General features: G+C 43.2%; 1 long non-coding RNA gene across 2 annotated transcripts; it reads left to right on the top strand.

Moving 5' to 3' along the window:
- Positions 1–141: 141 nt before the first annotated feature.
- LOC126063850 (uncharacterized) lies at positions 142–16,829 on the top strand. 2 transcript variants are annotated; one of them, XR_007514410.1, is made up of 3 exons: positions 142–833; positions 7,445–8,604; positions 14,685–16,829. It is a non-coding gene; the product is annotated as an uncharacterized LOC126063850 (long non-coding RNA). The 2 variants fall into 2 exon arrangements; XR_007514411.1 differs by having other exon boundaries at positions 7,445–7,732; positions 8,487–16,829.
- The last annotated feature ends 59 nt before the right edge of the window (positions 16,830–16,888 follow it).

Genomic DNA, 16,888 nt, shown 5'->3' on the forward strand with positions numbered 1-16,888 from the left:
GGCTGGAGTGTGGGGGCGGGGCTACGGTGACCAGCCGGGACGCCGGAAAGACCAACGACGCCTAGCGCGGCCTCCGGGCGTGCTAGAGAGGACGCAGGCCCGAGCGTCGGAAAGCAATGACGCGCTTCCGGCTCTGCGGCTTCCGCGACGGCGGCTGTAGGCAGGTGTGGCGGCTCCGGCGTGGTGCGGAGGCGCCGTCTGTCGGTGTGTCTGCAGAGCTCCGAGCAAAGGCGCTGTGTGTGACTTCGCAGGCCCAGCAGTCAGTAAGCGGGTCTGGGGCTGGGAGAGAACGTGCAGAAGAGGCTGCCTTCTTCCCTGCCACCGCCGGCGCTGCCAGCGCGCGCATGCTGCGCTAAGCTCCTACTTCGGCCTACGCCCCTGGGAGGCCTCGTCTCATTAGCCGGCCAGGAGCGTCATATCGGTCGTCCTTCAGCATTTTTTGGCGTACTTTCATGCTCACCTCATTTGCACGTCTCTTGGTGAGCAGGAGGGTGGGTGGAATTCCCGTCCAAACAGGGCTCAGGCGGGTCTCTGGTTCTGCCCGGTGGCATTCTCATTCCCTCAGTGGCACAGAATTTTGGGCTGAGCAACTGGACACCGACCTGAGGGTTCTGTTTACCCGCTCTGGTTCCTATATTGAGGCTCTCAAGGTGCACTAATTGCAGGTGCACCGGCAATCTTCTGCGTCTTGTTTGCATTTCTCTCCAGCTCTGGATGGTATTGACTGCTCCTCCGGTGCCTGCCACCTACTGTGAACAGCCCCAGCGGTCAACAGCAGTGCCACTGAAATGAAGATACAGGGCAGAAATTATTTCACCCTTACTTTAGATCAGGTATTAGTTATTTAATTTGGGGCTGGGCTTGTTTAAGGCTCCCTTTCCGTTCTAGCTTTCCAGGTTCCTTTTTTCCAGAAGGAGAAGAAAATCCTCCATGGCAAACTGGGTTCTTGACAGCCTGGGCCCAGGTGGGGTATGCTTCCTCCTAGCCTGTATCACATATGCCAAAAACAAACCAAACCCGTTGCCGTCGAGTCCTTTGCGACTCATAAGAGACTGAACTTGACGTACTTGCCAGCACTGGGGTGCTATTATAAAGGTATTGGGCTGTGAGTTTACTAGGAGGCTAAGAGAGATAAGGGCATATAGATGGAGAGGATGGAGGGATGGGTGGGAACTTGGAGTACTTGACATTGAGCACCTGTACTGTTCATGGCTCTGTGCTGGCCATCCCCATTACCACCAACATCATCACCATACTCAGCTACCTCATTTTGAGAATTTCCATGAGCCAAGTATTATGCTAAATACATGTATTATATCATTTAATCCTCAGCCTGTGTTGTGGGGTCTGCAAGACCACTGCTACGTTCAGGAATTACCTAGAACTCAGGGGACTCAGCAGGTGGTTGTAGTCATGGCTAAGATTCACCATAGCAACATAGTGAGATATACAGTGATCATAAGGGAAAACAACGCAGCTGGAGTCTGGAGGAACTCATGTGCAGTCTTCCTAATGCTTTCTCCTGCCTGTAAGGAATCATGCAGAGCTCATTTTTCCCCCAGCAATGAAAATGCAGCAACATATGTGCATTGTCTCTACTTAGGGAAGTCAGTTAGAGATGTGGTGCCCACTGTTTGTATTGGGGGCTGGTCACATAGGTACTGGGTAGCATGTACCAAAATTGCAGACTCCCAGAAGGAAAGCAAGTATTCAACCTAAATGATATTGTTTGCACAAATACTGTAGATACAGTGAACTAGCCTTATCAGTTAACTGTTGACTTAGAATGCTCCAAGAGCCAAGTTCAGAGACACCAGTCAGGGGCCGACCTTGGAAGCAGGTCTTTCTAAGGATAATATTCTTGGGGCTGCTATGCTAACTTTTTATGCACACAACCCTATGAATTCATAATGCCCTCATTTTACAGAGGCAGAAATTGAGACTACAGGAGGCTAGTGACTTACCTAGAGTTGCAGAGCTAGCAAGTGGCAGAGCCAAGATTGTTACCTGTCTGTCTGCTTCTGAACTTGAGCTCTTCTAGCCCAGGGCCCTCCTCAAGTCTTTTGCGCTTGCTGTTCGTTCTGCCTGAAATGTTTTTTCTTTTTTTGCGTGACTGGTGTCTTCCAGTCATTCAGGTCTCGGCTCAGATTTCCTTTACCAGAAAGGCTCTTCCTCACCACCCAAATGATGTAAAGTGGCCTTCTCTCCTTCAGTCACTTTGTAGCACATCACCCGATTTCAGTTTCTTCAAGGCATTTATTATTATTTAAAACTGACACTGGGTGGGGGCAGGGGGAAGCCCTAGTATGTAGGGTTTGTCAATTTCCATGGTGTAAATAATGCCCGCCCCTCCCTTAGGCCATTTTCAAGATAGCAACTTGAGGTCACTAAGGAATGACCAGTATGAGCTGGGGCTGGTAGACCTCTTAAAAGCAAGGCCTGTGTCTTGTTTATCACCATATCCTAAGACCTAGCATAGTGCATGGGACATAGTAAGTACTCTGTAAATGTTTGTTGAATGAGGGAATAATTCAGGAATTCCATCTTTCTGATTACTGATTCAGTGTTGGTCTTATTTCACAGATGAGAACATTGGGGCCCAGAGACGAGAGGAACTCTCTCATGGGTATACATATATTAAGTGACAGAAGCAAGCGTCGAATACAGCCGGTTTATTTGTGCACGATTCACTGCTAAGTGGGTTAGAGAAACCTAAAATGGCAGAAATCAGGACTAGGGAAACAAGTTGTAGTGTACAATTCCATAGTTCATATCAATAAATCACTTATTGTAGGCCTCCCACATGCAGGGTACTATCTTAGGCACCATGGGGGAGACAAAATGGGTTAAAAGATGGTCCTTTCTTCAAGGAGCTGATGCTCAATAAAGAAAATGAAATAAGTACTTAAGTATCAAAAGCACTATGGTAAAAGAGGTAGAAGCCAAATGCCAGAGGATTCTCGGAGCGGTGGTACATCCTGTTAGGGGAAAGAGAAGAGGATCAGAAAGGTGTTTATGAAAAAAGTGAATCATTTGGAATGGACGGGAAAGATGTATAGGTCAGGTTGCAGATGGAGAGGTAAGGCGTTTCGGGCAAAGGGAACAGTATGGAGAGAGGCCTTTAAAGGGCTGATGAGATGTGCTTGAAGAAAAAAGTCCAGGTGTCTGGCATGTCAGGTTAACTCAGGCCTGAAGCCTAGATTGCTAACTGAGGTGCTATCTAGAAAACTGACCTTCAGTTCACCTCCCAGCAAGCCCTCAGGAAAATATTAAGGTTAGCTGCTGTTCTCACCGAAACAGAAGCAGCCGTGCTACTAGAGCCTCCAGAGCAGTTGGGAGGGGTCTGGAGGGTGTAAATGCCACCTCCCGCCCCCAGCACGGCAAGGGAAGCTTTGTGAAGTACTGGCATCCAGGCAGTATCTTCAATGCTAGAGCACCTTCTTGGGGGATTTGAAGGCCAGGGAGGCCTACTCCTCCATGCAGAGACTGGATCTTTACCTCTAGCCTGAGTCTGATGGCACCTTTCAGTCAATCACCATCATCCTGTGACAGCTGTGCAGTAGTGTGGGCATTAATAAAAGAAACAGCTGGGAAGATGGCATGATACCTATTTTGGAGCTCCTAGAATTCACCTGAAGAATGGTCCTTACTTGACAGGCAGTGGGGAACCTCTGAAGATTTTTGAGCAAGGTAGTGAAAGTGTCAAGAATATTAATTTAGTATTCATATGTTATATCTGAGATTAGGAGAAAGATATTATTCTCAATGAATAGTGGGACATAAGGAAAGATACAGGTAGGAAAAGGGGGGCTGATCTTTGCTTTCGCCCCCAAAAGAGGAGGAAGAGCTTGGGAAACAGGTGAGTGCATTCTAAGTGGGGCTAAAGATGAACAGGGTATCTGGACAGGGTAATTTTAGGAGCATGTTGGTAGGCAGGTCCCCAGCCCATAAATGAGCCATAGGATGTCTGGCCATGTGTTTACTGAGATTTCCCTATGCTTCCGTGGGCAACCTCACCTTCTTCCTTGGTACCTTCCTTTCTCCAATGACATCTTTGGGTTTCCCCAGGAGTCAGAGGCCATAACTGATATTTGATCTAGCTTCTTAATTTCAATTTGGGGCCCAGCACCAGGCTGGATAGAGGGAGCCAGGTGAAAAGAAAGCACCCCTTAAGTGGGTAGAGAGAGAGAAACTGAACATGGAAGGATTTGAGAACCGGACAAGATAGATCCACAAAGGTCTTGACTTTCAATCTGGCTATAATTAAAAGAAAAAAAAGTTGTGTTGTTTTTTCCCCCTTATGACAATAATTGCTTATCATAGGAACTGTATGGTATACTATAAAGGGTAAAAAAAAGAAAAGCTGATATATGTAAATAAAAAACAGAGTTTAATTTTTTTTTAACTTTATATTTTCCCATGTCATTAAAAATTCTCTCCTAACATCATTTTAAATGACCATGGGTTATTTTGTTATAGAATATACTGTGATATATTCATTCAGCCCCTTATTATTGGAAATTTAGGTTGTTTTCACTGATACAAATAATGAGAGAGCAACTTTGTTCAAAGATTTTTGTGCTTATGATTATTTTCTTGGAATAGATTTCTACAAGTGGAATTATTAGTCAAAGGAATTTATGTTCATTTTAAGACTCTTGATACATATTTTTAAATTACTTTTAGAACAACTGTACCAGGTTTATATCTATAATATACCAGAACACGCATCACACTTTGCCCTGACTGTTTTCTACAAGGTGATTTATAGGTTTGGTTTACTGAAACTAGGAACTCTTATTTCTCATAGAAACAATAAAGTGTATGTGATTTTAATTTTCCAGACTGGTCTACAAATACCTGTTGAATCCATAAAATAGCTCAGAGTTTTAACTAGGTTGGAATTCCTGAGCCCAGGCAACAGTCAGGGCAAGGGGTGATGCGTGTTCTGATATACTATAGGTATAATTTATAGGTTTGGTTTACTGAAACTAGGAACTCTATTCCCCATAGAAACAATAACGTGTATGTGATTTTAATTTTCCAGGCTGGTCTACAAATACCTATTGAATCCATAAAATAGCTCAGAGTTTTAACTGGGTTGGAATCCCTGAGCCCAGGCAACAGTGAAGTTTCTCTGGCTTAGTATACGAACACTTAACCTCTGCCTCCTGACTTTCAGAATCTTTGTCTTCTCTGTTTCTTCTCTCCATTTTACTACTGTTCACTCAGTCCATACGTATGCAATTACCCTCACCAGCGCCTCGAGTTGTGAGATTGTGTCTAGAGTAGCAGGAACCTCTTGCTTCAGGCAGTGACCTTTGAGAACATGGCTGTATCCTTCATCAGAAAGGAAAGGTCTGGTCTGACCCCTGCTCAGAGGTCCTTTACAGGGATGTGATGCAGAAGGATTATGGAAACGAGGCCTACTTGGGTAAGGTCTCCTAACTCCTGGGATTCATCCTCTTCTTTGGGGTTTCTGGGGTTCTTCCTGTCTCAAAGGCTGAGGGATTTCTGATAATCATCAGCTGAGTGGTTGCTTTTGGGCCAGATTCTCCAACTTCAGGGGTTTCAGGATAGTCTTAAGGTTCTTTTGGCCCTGAAACAGGGTATTTTTGCTTTCTTAGGGAATGCAGAGAGCTGAACACAGCTAGGAATGAGTAGAATCCATTTCACTATACTTCAGTCCTCTGCAACCTTCCTGCCCTCTCTGAGATTATCTCTCTTGTGTCCAAAAGTATCTCGCAGAATCCCTTTGTGCAATGCAAATTTCCTATCTTCCTCTCAAGATTTATTGTCCTTTAGGTTGATTCTGTCTCCCATCAGTTTTATTGGAAGTGGAATCCTGAGTCTCCTTGACTCCTTTGCATTTCCATCTGGGCTAGCCTTTTGTGATCACTCTTAGCATCTCATCCACTACCCCCCAGCCTTTAGACATAGATCTGAGAAGGTCTTGACAGCAGCTCTGCTTGCTTTTAGATGCCTTTATATTCAATTTCCTTCCCCTTTGAACAGCATTTCATTTCCCAGACTAGCTGTGATGGCTCAACTGGAGCAACGGGAAGAGCCAGAGGGCCTGGATCTTCTGGGAACTTACGAGAACATGGTATTGAGGCAGGTCCATAGAGGTAAATGAGGCAGAAGTTAATAGATTTTAACTTCTTTGCCTGTTTTTCTTCTCTTAAAAAAAAAAAAACAAAAAACCCTGATTCTGAAAGAAATAGAAAACATTACAAGAAAGAAAATAATTTTACTCATAATGCCACCATTCCTATATAAGAATTGGTAATACATTTGTGTTTTTTCTTCTAGTCTTTTTTCTGTACATAATACAAACATGTATAAACTTGCTGTTACGGATTGAATTGTGTTCCCCAAGACATATATTTTTAATCCTAACCTCTATGCTTGTGGTTATAATCCCATTTGGAAATGAGCTTTCTGTTAATGAGGCAGGATTAGTTTAGAGTGTGTCTTGAGTTAATCTCTTTACAAGAGATAAAAAAGCATATTAGGCAAGCAGAGGTGGGGGAAAAGTGATGCCAAGCCACATGGAGATCGCCAAGGAACCAGGAACAGAAGCTGAAGAGACAAGGACCTTCCCCCAGAGTGAGTGCCCTGAACGCACACTAGGGAGAAGCCTTACAAATGTAAGCAGTGTGAGAAAGCCTTCATGTTCAGCAAAAACCTGAGCATTTATACAATAATTCACATTAGGGAAAAGCGTTGTGAATGATCAGAGTGTGGCAGTGCCTACAGTTGCAGTTCATACCTTATTTGGCATCAGAGAAACTATGGTGAGGAGAAACTTTATGGATGTGAAGAATATGGGAAAGCTGTCTGTTGCAGTTCACATTCAGCATCAGAAAATTAACACTGAGGAGAAAGCCTATGTGTGCACGGGGTGTGGGAAAGCTTTCATTTGTAGCTCACATCTTATTCGGCATCTGAGGATACACACTGGAGAGATCATTGGATGCTATAATTGGAGTCTTGAGATCTAAACAAGAATGCCTTATCAACTGCCACACTTTGTTTTCTTCTTTTTGCCTTCCACTCTCAACTTCGAGCATCGAATCCAGTCACATTCACCCACACACTGAAAGTTCCAGAGTCATCCATTGCTGCCTATCTTCTCTTTATTTATATTCTATTTGCTTTTTAGGATTCAGTTCCTACACGGAGTTTTGCTGATACCTCTCCTCCCCATTTTCTTTCTTCTTGTAGTTACATTAAGTTCTTCCTGAAGCACAAGGGGGCTTTTTTGAAATAATTAGGAAATGAAAGAATATCAAATCGAAAAACTAGACCTTAACCGGAAACAACGGTGAAGGGTTCCAGAAACATTGGCTAGAGTAAGAATGCAGAAGAAGGTTTATGGTGACCCTCCACGGCTTATTTGAGACTACCTGTTTAAAGTTTCTTCCCTGCTGTATTTTTATAGGTTCACACATCAGCCTTCCTAGAGTCCTGAGAAGCCCTTCTGAGAAGAAAATACAATGGTCAGCAATATGTGTGGCATTTATATTTGTCATTATAAGTTATTGAATACATCTCCTGAAACAAATTACTCTTGCTTGAATTAAGACAGAAGAAACTAGTTTTCTATGACCTCATCATTTTTGAGTATCCAGAGCAAGAAATCAGTCCTCAAAATTTCATGCTGCTTCAGACCTTCCCTAACTAGTCGCTTCCAAGCTGCCATACATTTGTGATCCCAGCTTCAGGCTTGGTAAGTATGAGGCAGGTTGGATTAAAATGCAGAAGTCAGAGCTTTTTTGTATTTCTGAGTATAACACATTTGGTGAGAGCTGTAAGATAATTAAGTCTCCTGATATAATTGGAACCCTGGTGGCACAGCTCTTAAGAGCTTGGCTGCTAACCAAAAGGTTGGCAGTTTGAATCTATCAGCCACTCCTTGGAAACCCTATGGGACAGTTCTCTGTCCTGTTGGGTTGCTAAGAGTCAGAATCGACTCGATGGCAACGGGTTTGGTTTTAGTGTAGAGAAATAGAATTTATTTTTGTAAACTGATTTGTATCCCATAAGTTTGCTGAACTCATTTATTAGGGCTAATTTTTTTTTGTCCTTCATTGATTTTTTAGGATTTTCTATATATAGTATTACATCCTCAGCAAATAGTTTTACCTCTTCCTTTCAAATGTGGCTGTCTTTCATTTCTTTTTCTTGCGTAATTGTCCTGGCTAGAACCTCCCATATAATGTTGAATAAATGTGTCAAGAGTGGACATATCCAGCATATCTTCTTCCTGATCTTAGCGAGAAAACTTTTGTGTCTTTAGTCGTTAAATATGTTATATGTGGGTTTTTCATAGATAACTTTTTTCAGGTTGAAGACGTTCCCTTCTATTCCTAGTTTGCTTTTTGTTTTTTTTTAATCATGAAGGGTGTTGGATTATATCAAGTACATTTTCTGCATCTATTGAGATGATTGTCTAATTTTTATCCTTTCTCGTGTCTCACTAGTCCTCCCTCTTAAAACTAAAAAAACCTTCCCATTATACAACAAACAAGCATAAAAAGCTTCTAAAATATTGAAAGAAGAAAGCCCTGGAGACCTCAGGACTTGAGGAACAATACAGTGGTGAGTTCCCTGGGTTACTTTTTGTCTCTCATATATCACAGATGTGGTACTGAAGAAGCCTGAAATGCAGAATTAGCACCAGGCATAGACTAAAAAAATTCCCAATAAAAACCTTCTTAGGCCTCCTTAGCCAAAAAACCCGGCTAAGGATGACCTAGCAGACCTGAAAACTTTTTTGATAATACCCTCCCCATTCCACTACACACACACACACACACACAGACACACAAAAACCTGCCGCACACTCACTTCACAGTGTCAGCAGGACTGCATGTGGAGCTGGGCATCTGGTCTGACCCAGCAGCACTGAGAAGCCAGCCTTCTGCTTTCCCCACTGGGGTAGTATCTTTGTTATCTACTGCTGCTACAGCAGAAATACCACAAATGGATGGCTTTAACAAAGAGAAATTTATTCTCTCACAGTTAGGAGGCTAGAAGTCCAAATCCAGGGTGCCAGCTCCAGGGGAAGGCTTTCTCTGTCGGCTTTGAGGGAAGGTCCTTGTCATCAGTCTTCCCCAGTTGAGGAGCTTCTCTGTGCAGGGACCCCGGGTCCACAGGTCGCAGTATTATCCTGGCTCTTGTTGCTCAGTGGTATAAGGTCCCCTGTCTTCTCTGCTTGCTTTTCTCTTTTATATCTCAAAAGAGATTGACTTAAAATCTTGTAGATTAAAATCTTATAGATTGAGTCCTGCCTCATTAACAACCATTGCCTCTAATCCTTCCTCATTGACATTCTAGAGGTAGGATTTACAACACATAGGAAAATCACATCAGATGACAAAATGGTGGACAATGGCACAATACTGGGATTACGGCCTAGCGAAGTTGACACATATTTTGGAGGAACATAATTCAATCCATGACAGGTGGTATCAGAAGAGATGAGCAAGGAACTGAAATTCCATCCCCACCCAGCAGCAGAGAGGCAGAACGAGGCAATGTGAGGTGGTGCTAATGGACATTGATTTTCTTGCTGAGAGAGTCAGTGGGTCCCAGTGGGACCTGAAACTTCCACTGAGGTTGAGGCAACGCAAGGCAGTGCTAATTACCATTCAACCTACCTTCCATTCCAGTGTCAGGGAGGCCCAGAGAGGAGTGGAACTTCCACCCTCACCTCAAAAAATAACTGTCTGCAAAAAATACATAGGATTCAGAATCTCACAACATAATACTCAAAATTAACAGAATAAAATTAAAAAAAAAATTTTTATATCAAGAACCAGGAAAATCTCAACTTCAGTGAGAAAAGGAACGAACAGATGCCAGTGCCAAGATTACATGAATATTGGAGTTATCTGACAAGGATTTTAAAGAAGACGTCATAAAAGTGCTCCAGTGAGCAATTAAACACACTTGAAACAAATGAAAAAATAGCCTCAGCAAAGAAGTAAAAGATATTAAAAAAAAAAAAACTAAATAGAAATAAAACTGAAAAACTTGCTTAATGGGCTCAATAGCAGATAAATATAAGAAATGAAAATCAGTGAACTTGAAGATGGAACAATAGAAATTACCCAGTCTGAACAACAGGGAGAAAATAGTCTGAAAAATTGCCAGAACCTTAGGGACCTGTGAGACAATAACAAAAGATCTAATATTTGTATCATTGGAGTCCCAGAAGGAGAGGAGAAAAAGCATGGGGCTGAAAAAAGTATAAAAAGAAATAATGGTGGAGAGCTTCCCAAATTTGGTGAAAGACAAATTTCTAGATTCAGGATGCAGTACAGAACTCAACAGGATAAACCCAAATTTCATGTCCATACACCTTGTAATCAAACTTCTGAAAAATAAAGACGAAATATTTTGAAAGCAGCTAGAGAAAAACAACATATTATCTGTAGAGAAGCAATTCAGACAACAGATTTCTCACCAGAAACCATGGAGGTTAGATGGAAGCACCACAAAATTTTTCAAGTGATGGGAGAAAACAACTGTCAGCATAGAATTCTATACCTAGTGACAATATCCTTCAGGAAGGAAAGTGAAATCAAGATGTTGTCAGATGAAGGAAAACTAAGAGGATTTGTCACCAGCAGACCTACTCTAAAAGAATGGCTAAAGGAAATTCTCTAACCAGAAAGTAAACGATAAGGAATCTTGGAACATTAGGAAGGAAGGAGGAACACAGAAGCCTGACAAATGTGCCCAGAGTGCCAGCCACATAGTTAAGTACCAAACAAAATGGGCACATAGCTAGGGGTACCAAACCTGGCCTGTCCTGGAAAATAGACTAAGCCCCTTACCCCTCTCAAGGGTACTGCTGGGCATTGACTGCAGTTGACACCTTTTCAGGGTATGACATTGCTGTCCCCCATGCACACAGATGTGGAGTAATATAGGCTATTACATATCTGGATTACCCAAACACCCCCAATTAGACATGGTTGGAAGGATGATCTGTTGCAGCTCCTGCGCTTCTCACCCAGGCCACCTAATCAGAAGGCTTGGGCCCAAAACATTCCGTGATAATGGAGTCCGGGAACAGAGCTCCTCTCTCCTTCCACTTTATTCTCCTTATTGGGGAGCCTCCTTCCCTGCTCAGGGTGCACAGTAAACTTTGTCTCTCTGTTAATGTGTGTGCATTTTATGGCACCCGGCCAATTCTTTACATCTCTTCCCAGTGGGTAGTGAATGAGGTTCTTCCACTGCCACACAAGAGGGGCATGTACGGCCCACCATCCCTGCAGCGGCTGCAGGGAGTGACTCGCTGGCCATGGGGGACTGGCTCCCACAATTGAAGCTGATCTTTTTCTGTTCCTCTGTGTGAGTAAAGCAATGTTCTATCCAATGCCTGTGAGTACATTGTGCTGTGTTGGTGACCCTGGACTTGGACTCGACAGCAATAGTGCCACTTTTATAGCTAAAAGTAACTAGCAGTGGGCAGTTACCCAGGACATTACCTGGACTTTTTATGCCCTGTGTCATCCCTAAGCAACATATGCTATTAAAAGAAGGAGTGAACCCTTAAACTGAAAAAGATAACTGGACAACCAAGATTCAACTCTCAGTGGCACACAATTTAAGATAGGTGGTATGAGCTCTGAATGTGGTAGTCCCTCAAAAGGATACCTCCCACTTAAATGTTAAATTTTGAAGCTTGAGAGTGGGAGAAAACCCAGACTGAATGTAAGAGACTCAGCAGACATAATTAAACCTCACTTTTTTTTCCTCCCACACCTATCCCTGGAAAACTGGGGTGCTGAAATTTGTGAGTAGGAAAGAGCCAGGGGGAGGAAACTGAAACCTGGTGTTTTGTTTTTGCTACCCACCTATGCTTTTGGGATTTGGCAATTAAAATGATGATAATGATCATGAATATGAATTGACAACTCCTAAGGTAGTGTTGGCATGGACCACGTGTCTGAGGGTGGGAGATGTTCCAGGATGGTACAAGTTAGAAGTAAGAAGGTGATATAAGTAAGAAAGAAACTTCTGAGCTAGTTAGGGATGAATCTGGGCATATGGTATGGGTAAGGCATGGGGGAGGATGGGAAAAAAGGTGAAGTGATTGCTTCAGGGATTATCAAAATGGTCATGTGGGTGTGGACGGAGAGAAACAGTCTGGGTTGGTGTCATGGATTGACTTGTGTCCCCCAAAAATGTGTGTATCAACTTGGTTAGGCTATGATGCCCAGTAGTCTGCAGTTGTCCTCCATTTTGTGATTGAAATCTTCTGTTGAGAGGATTAGGGTGGGATTATAACACCACCCTTACTCAGGTCACTTCCCTGAGCCAAGGTAAAGGGAGTTTCCCTGGGATGTGGCCTGTACCACCTTTTATCTCTCAAGACATGAAAGGGAAGCAAGCAGAGAGTTGGGGACTTCATACCTCCAAGAAAGCAGTGCCAGGAGCAGTGTGTCCTCTGGACCTGCACTTGAGAAGCTCCTTGACCATGGGAAGGTTGAGGTCAAGGACCTTCTTCCAGAGCTGACAGAAAAAGCCTTCCCCTGGAGCTGACACCCTGAATTTAGACTTTTAGCCTACTGTACTGTGAGGAAGTAAACTTCTTGTTGTTAAAGCCATCCACTCGTGGTATTTCTGTCATGGCAGCACTAGATAACTAAGACAGTTGGTAAAGAAAGAACACCTTGGATACTGGGAAGTCAGGATGGAAAAGGGACTATTGTTCTTATCTATTATCTGCAGGGCAACTGACCAGTTCAACCCAGGCCTCTGCCACCACCCTCAACTTTAATTGGCCAACAAACAATTGTAAAACTCTCAGAAACCACCCAGCAGCCACTGACTCCTGAAAGGAATGGCCTCCACTCTAAAAGACAGGACAAGTTTAACAGTCTGGACACTGATATGATTCCATTTAGCCACATCCTGTTGTTGTTGGGCTTACGTACATTTTTCACAGATTACTACTGATACTTCTAAGCTGTCAGCAGAGTAATGGACAATCATTGCCCTGGATTTCCTGTTGGCCAGTTTGTGTGGGTGTGTGCTATTACTAACGCCTCTTGCCACACCTGGATTAATGACATATTTAGCTGGTTTGCCCTGGATGGGGAGTCTGTCACCAGGAAGGCCTGGACACCCTACTGGAAATCATAGTCATGGTCATTCTTGTTCAGTGTTGCCTAAGATGAATGGAGTTGGCCAAACTTCTATCAGTACAATTAATTAGAGTATTCGATGGTCTATGTGGTGGCCAATGTTCCTGTGACGACTTAGCTGGATATGTGAAAGGTTGGTGAGTGGAGGGTGGAGCTGTAGGGGAATAGCTCCACCATAGTGCCCTGGCAATCTTGCACGTATCTATATAGGCAATGCAGGCAAAGGCTTGAGCCACAAATTATCTGAGTTTTGTCAGATCACTTTGTAATCCTTCTAGAACATGAGAGGATGGGAGGAGCTTTACAAGCCCATCTCCCAGGGGAGGCTATCAAGATATAGTCTGTACCTATAATACTATATAGCTACAGTTTAGAACTGGCTTCTCAGCAATGGTGTGTCCCACAACTCTCATTGTTGTCATCCAGCCTCTTTTGTTGTTCTTTTTGGAGTGTGGGGCAAGGATCTGGGGAGTTGGCACATTTGGCCATTCTTACTTTCTATGTAAGTAATAAATTATATAAATCCAGAAGTGGCTCATTGCGTCTTTACCAGACAAATTAGTAAGGCCTTGGCCTTAGCTTTGCCTGCTGCTCTGTGCTTGAGACAAAGAACAATGGAAAGAGGAAAAATATGGGTAAATATAGATTATCTATCTCCTTATTAGTTTTCTAAAAGTTTTGAACAAAAACACTGATCAGAGCCATAAGAAACCTTCCTTCTGGTGGAACGTTACCTAGTAATCATGCCGTCCTGGTATAGACTTGTAATGTGACACTTCCCCCCAAAAATAGAGGGCATCAAGAGACCAAAGAGGTGGGCAACTCCAGGGGGGCAGCAAAGTAGTTTGTTACGGAGACTTACATATGAATCAAGTCCTGGGCTACTGGAGGACCAAGCAGATTTCGATGCCCTGCAGTGGGAGGGCAGAGGTTTTATAGCAGTGGTGGACAATAGTAGCTACATATCAAGGACTTACATAAGGATCACTTAGCAAATGGTCGTGAACTAGTGGAATGCATGAGGGTGCTTGTGTTTAGCCTCACAAAACCTGTTTCCCCCTTCACAAGCGTCTCCAGGGCTCATGGTTCAATTAGCTAAAATCTCATAATGGTTTTGTCACCCAGTCCAGGTTTCTCCATCTTTTTCCCAAGAAAATTATGGGAAACTTTGTTCTATGGTCAACCTACCTAGTGACTTTTACCATGGTAAGAGTCACTGCTTCTTTCTCTGCACTCACAGCAAGTGTCCATTCGCAAGCTTCTCCAGTATCCTCTTAAAAACAAACCTGGGAGCCTACCTGAGGCCTTTCCTCTGTGGTTTTTCACAGGTATGGTATCTGTAAGCTCTCAAGACCTGGAGAGCTATAGGTATCCAATCAGCTGAGTCTTGTTTTCCCTGCTTAAAAGGTTAACTTCCTGACTTGCTTTGTGATGTTAGGCAAGCCATTTCCTCTCTTTTGGCTTTACTTCAACTGAAAGACTGATGGTTTAACATTTATTAATTCTTTTACTCAACAGCTATTCCTTGGCACTTCAAGAAATTGGACCTCATGAGATGACAGACATCGGGTGGATGTTAAAGGCACAAAAACGAATAACTCAAGAATATAATCTGCCCTCTGGGAATGTAAAACTAGTAAAGGGAGGCAGATACACAACAGGCAAGGTCAAGTGAAGTGTTGTAAGGTGCCATCGAGTCAGTTCCGACTCATAGCCACTTTATCAGACAGAGTAGAACTGCCCCATAGAGTTTCCAGGGAGCGCCTGGTGAATTTGAACTGCTGACCTTTTGGTTAGCAACTGTAGCTTTTAACCAGTACACCACCAGGGTTTCCTCTGACTCATAGCGACCCTAAGTACAACAGATCCAAACATTGCCCAGTTGTGCGCCATCTTCAAAATTGTTATGCTTGAGCCCAGTGTTACAGCCACTGTGTCAGTCTTTTTCGCTGAGGGTCTTCCTCTTTTTCGCTGACCCTCTATTTTACCAAGCATGGTGTTCTTCTCCAGGGACTGATCCCTCCTGATAACATGTCCAAAGTATGTAAGATGAAGTCTCACCATCCTTGCTTCTAAGGAGCATTCTGGCTGTACTTCTTCCAAGACATATTCATTCTTTTGGCAGTCCATCGTATATTCAGTATTCTTTGCCAACACTGTAATTCCAAGGCAGTAATTCTTCTTGGGTCTTCCTTATTCATTGTCTTCCTTTCACATGCATATGAGGCTATTGAAAACACCATGGCTTGGGTCAGGTGCAGCTTAGACCTTAAAGTGACACCTTTGCTTTTTAACACTTTAAAAAGGTCTTTTGCAGCAGATTCGCCCAATGCAATACATCATTTCATTTCTTGACTGTTGCTTCTATGAGCATTGATTGTTGATCCAAGTAAAATGAAAGCCTTGACAACTTCCAATCTTTTCTCTATTTATCATGATGTTGCTTGTTGATCCAGTTGTGAGGATTTTTGTTTTCTTTATGTTGAGGTATAATCCATACTGAAGACTGTAACCATTGATCTTCATCAGTAAGTGCTTCAAGTCCTCTTCACTTTCAGCAAGCAAGGTTGTGTCATCTGCATAACAGGCTAATAAGTCTTCCTCCAATCCCGATGCAGCATTCTTCTTCATATAGTCCAGATTCTCAGATATTTGCTCAGCATACAGATTGAACAAATATGTAAGAGAATACAACCCTGACACGCCCCTTTCCTGACTTTAAGCCATGCGTTATCTCCTTGTTCTGTCTGAACAACTGCCTTTTGGTCTATGTACAAGCTCCTCATGAGCACAATTAAGTGTAAGCGAAATACGAGCTGCCGTACGTATATCAGCATCCCCCCATACTATGGTACAGTGGGGTACAAAGGAAGGGGTGGTTAGTGGGAGGACGACCGGGAAAGGTTTTCCATAGGAACCCTTCTCTCTAGCTGTCTGCTCCCCTAGAGTCCAGTAGTGGTGCCCCTGGGGAGGTCAGTGTCTTGGCAAGGCAGCGGCGTCACTAGGGTTGGTGTCACCTAGTGTGATAGCTTGTGGTGTCACCCCCCTACTGTGGACCTCCTCCCTTACCAGACCATACAGAATCCTTAGCAATGTTTTTTCGTACTGATGTCACTCATATATCATAGTTCCCATATATCACTCCTTCTTTTCCTTTAATTACTATTTCATTCTCAAAAAAGTTATTGATGTAGGTTCATGAATACTAATTACCACAATACTTTAGCTAAAACACCAGAAAATTTGACAAAATCAGCGACTATAAAGACACAGGAAGCAATGAAAACAGCAGCGTGTTAGCAGTGTCCTGCAGACAAAAGGACGGTGATTCCAAGCATCACTGTAATTGGATAATAATGACAGCTCTGACCTGAGCACATTAGAAGGTTGGAAAAGTACATTAGCACAGTTTTAGCCTTGTAGGTATATTGATACATGTAAGATGGGCCTACCAAAAATGTTTTTGTTTAAGTTAGAGTTAACTACAGGGATAATGTTTTTGTTGTTAGAGTTAACTACAGGGATATGTTTATAAAAAATAATAAATTTCCCCTAAAACCGCACAAAAATTTTATAGTCATTTTGGTGTCACCCCCCCCCCACAGTGTCACCCAGTGTGGTCCGCACACCTGTACCCCCTCTAGTGACGCCACTGTGGCAAGATCTAGCTAGTTCCCCTCCCTTTTGCTCTGAGGGAGGGGAAGGAGGACCACAGAGACGGC

Source organism: Elephas maximus, chromosome 20 (genome assembly GCF_024166365.1).
Source record: "Elephas maximus indicus isolate mEleMax1 chromosome 20, mEleMax1 primary haplotype, whole genome shotgun sequence".
NCBI lineage: Eukaryota > Metazoa > Chordata > Mammalia > Proboscidea > Elephantidae > Elephas > Elephas maximus.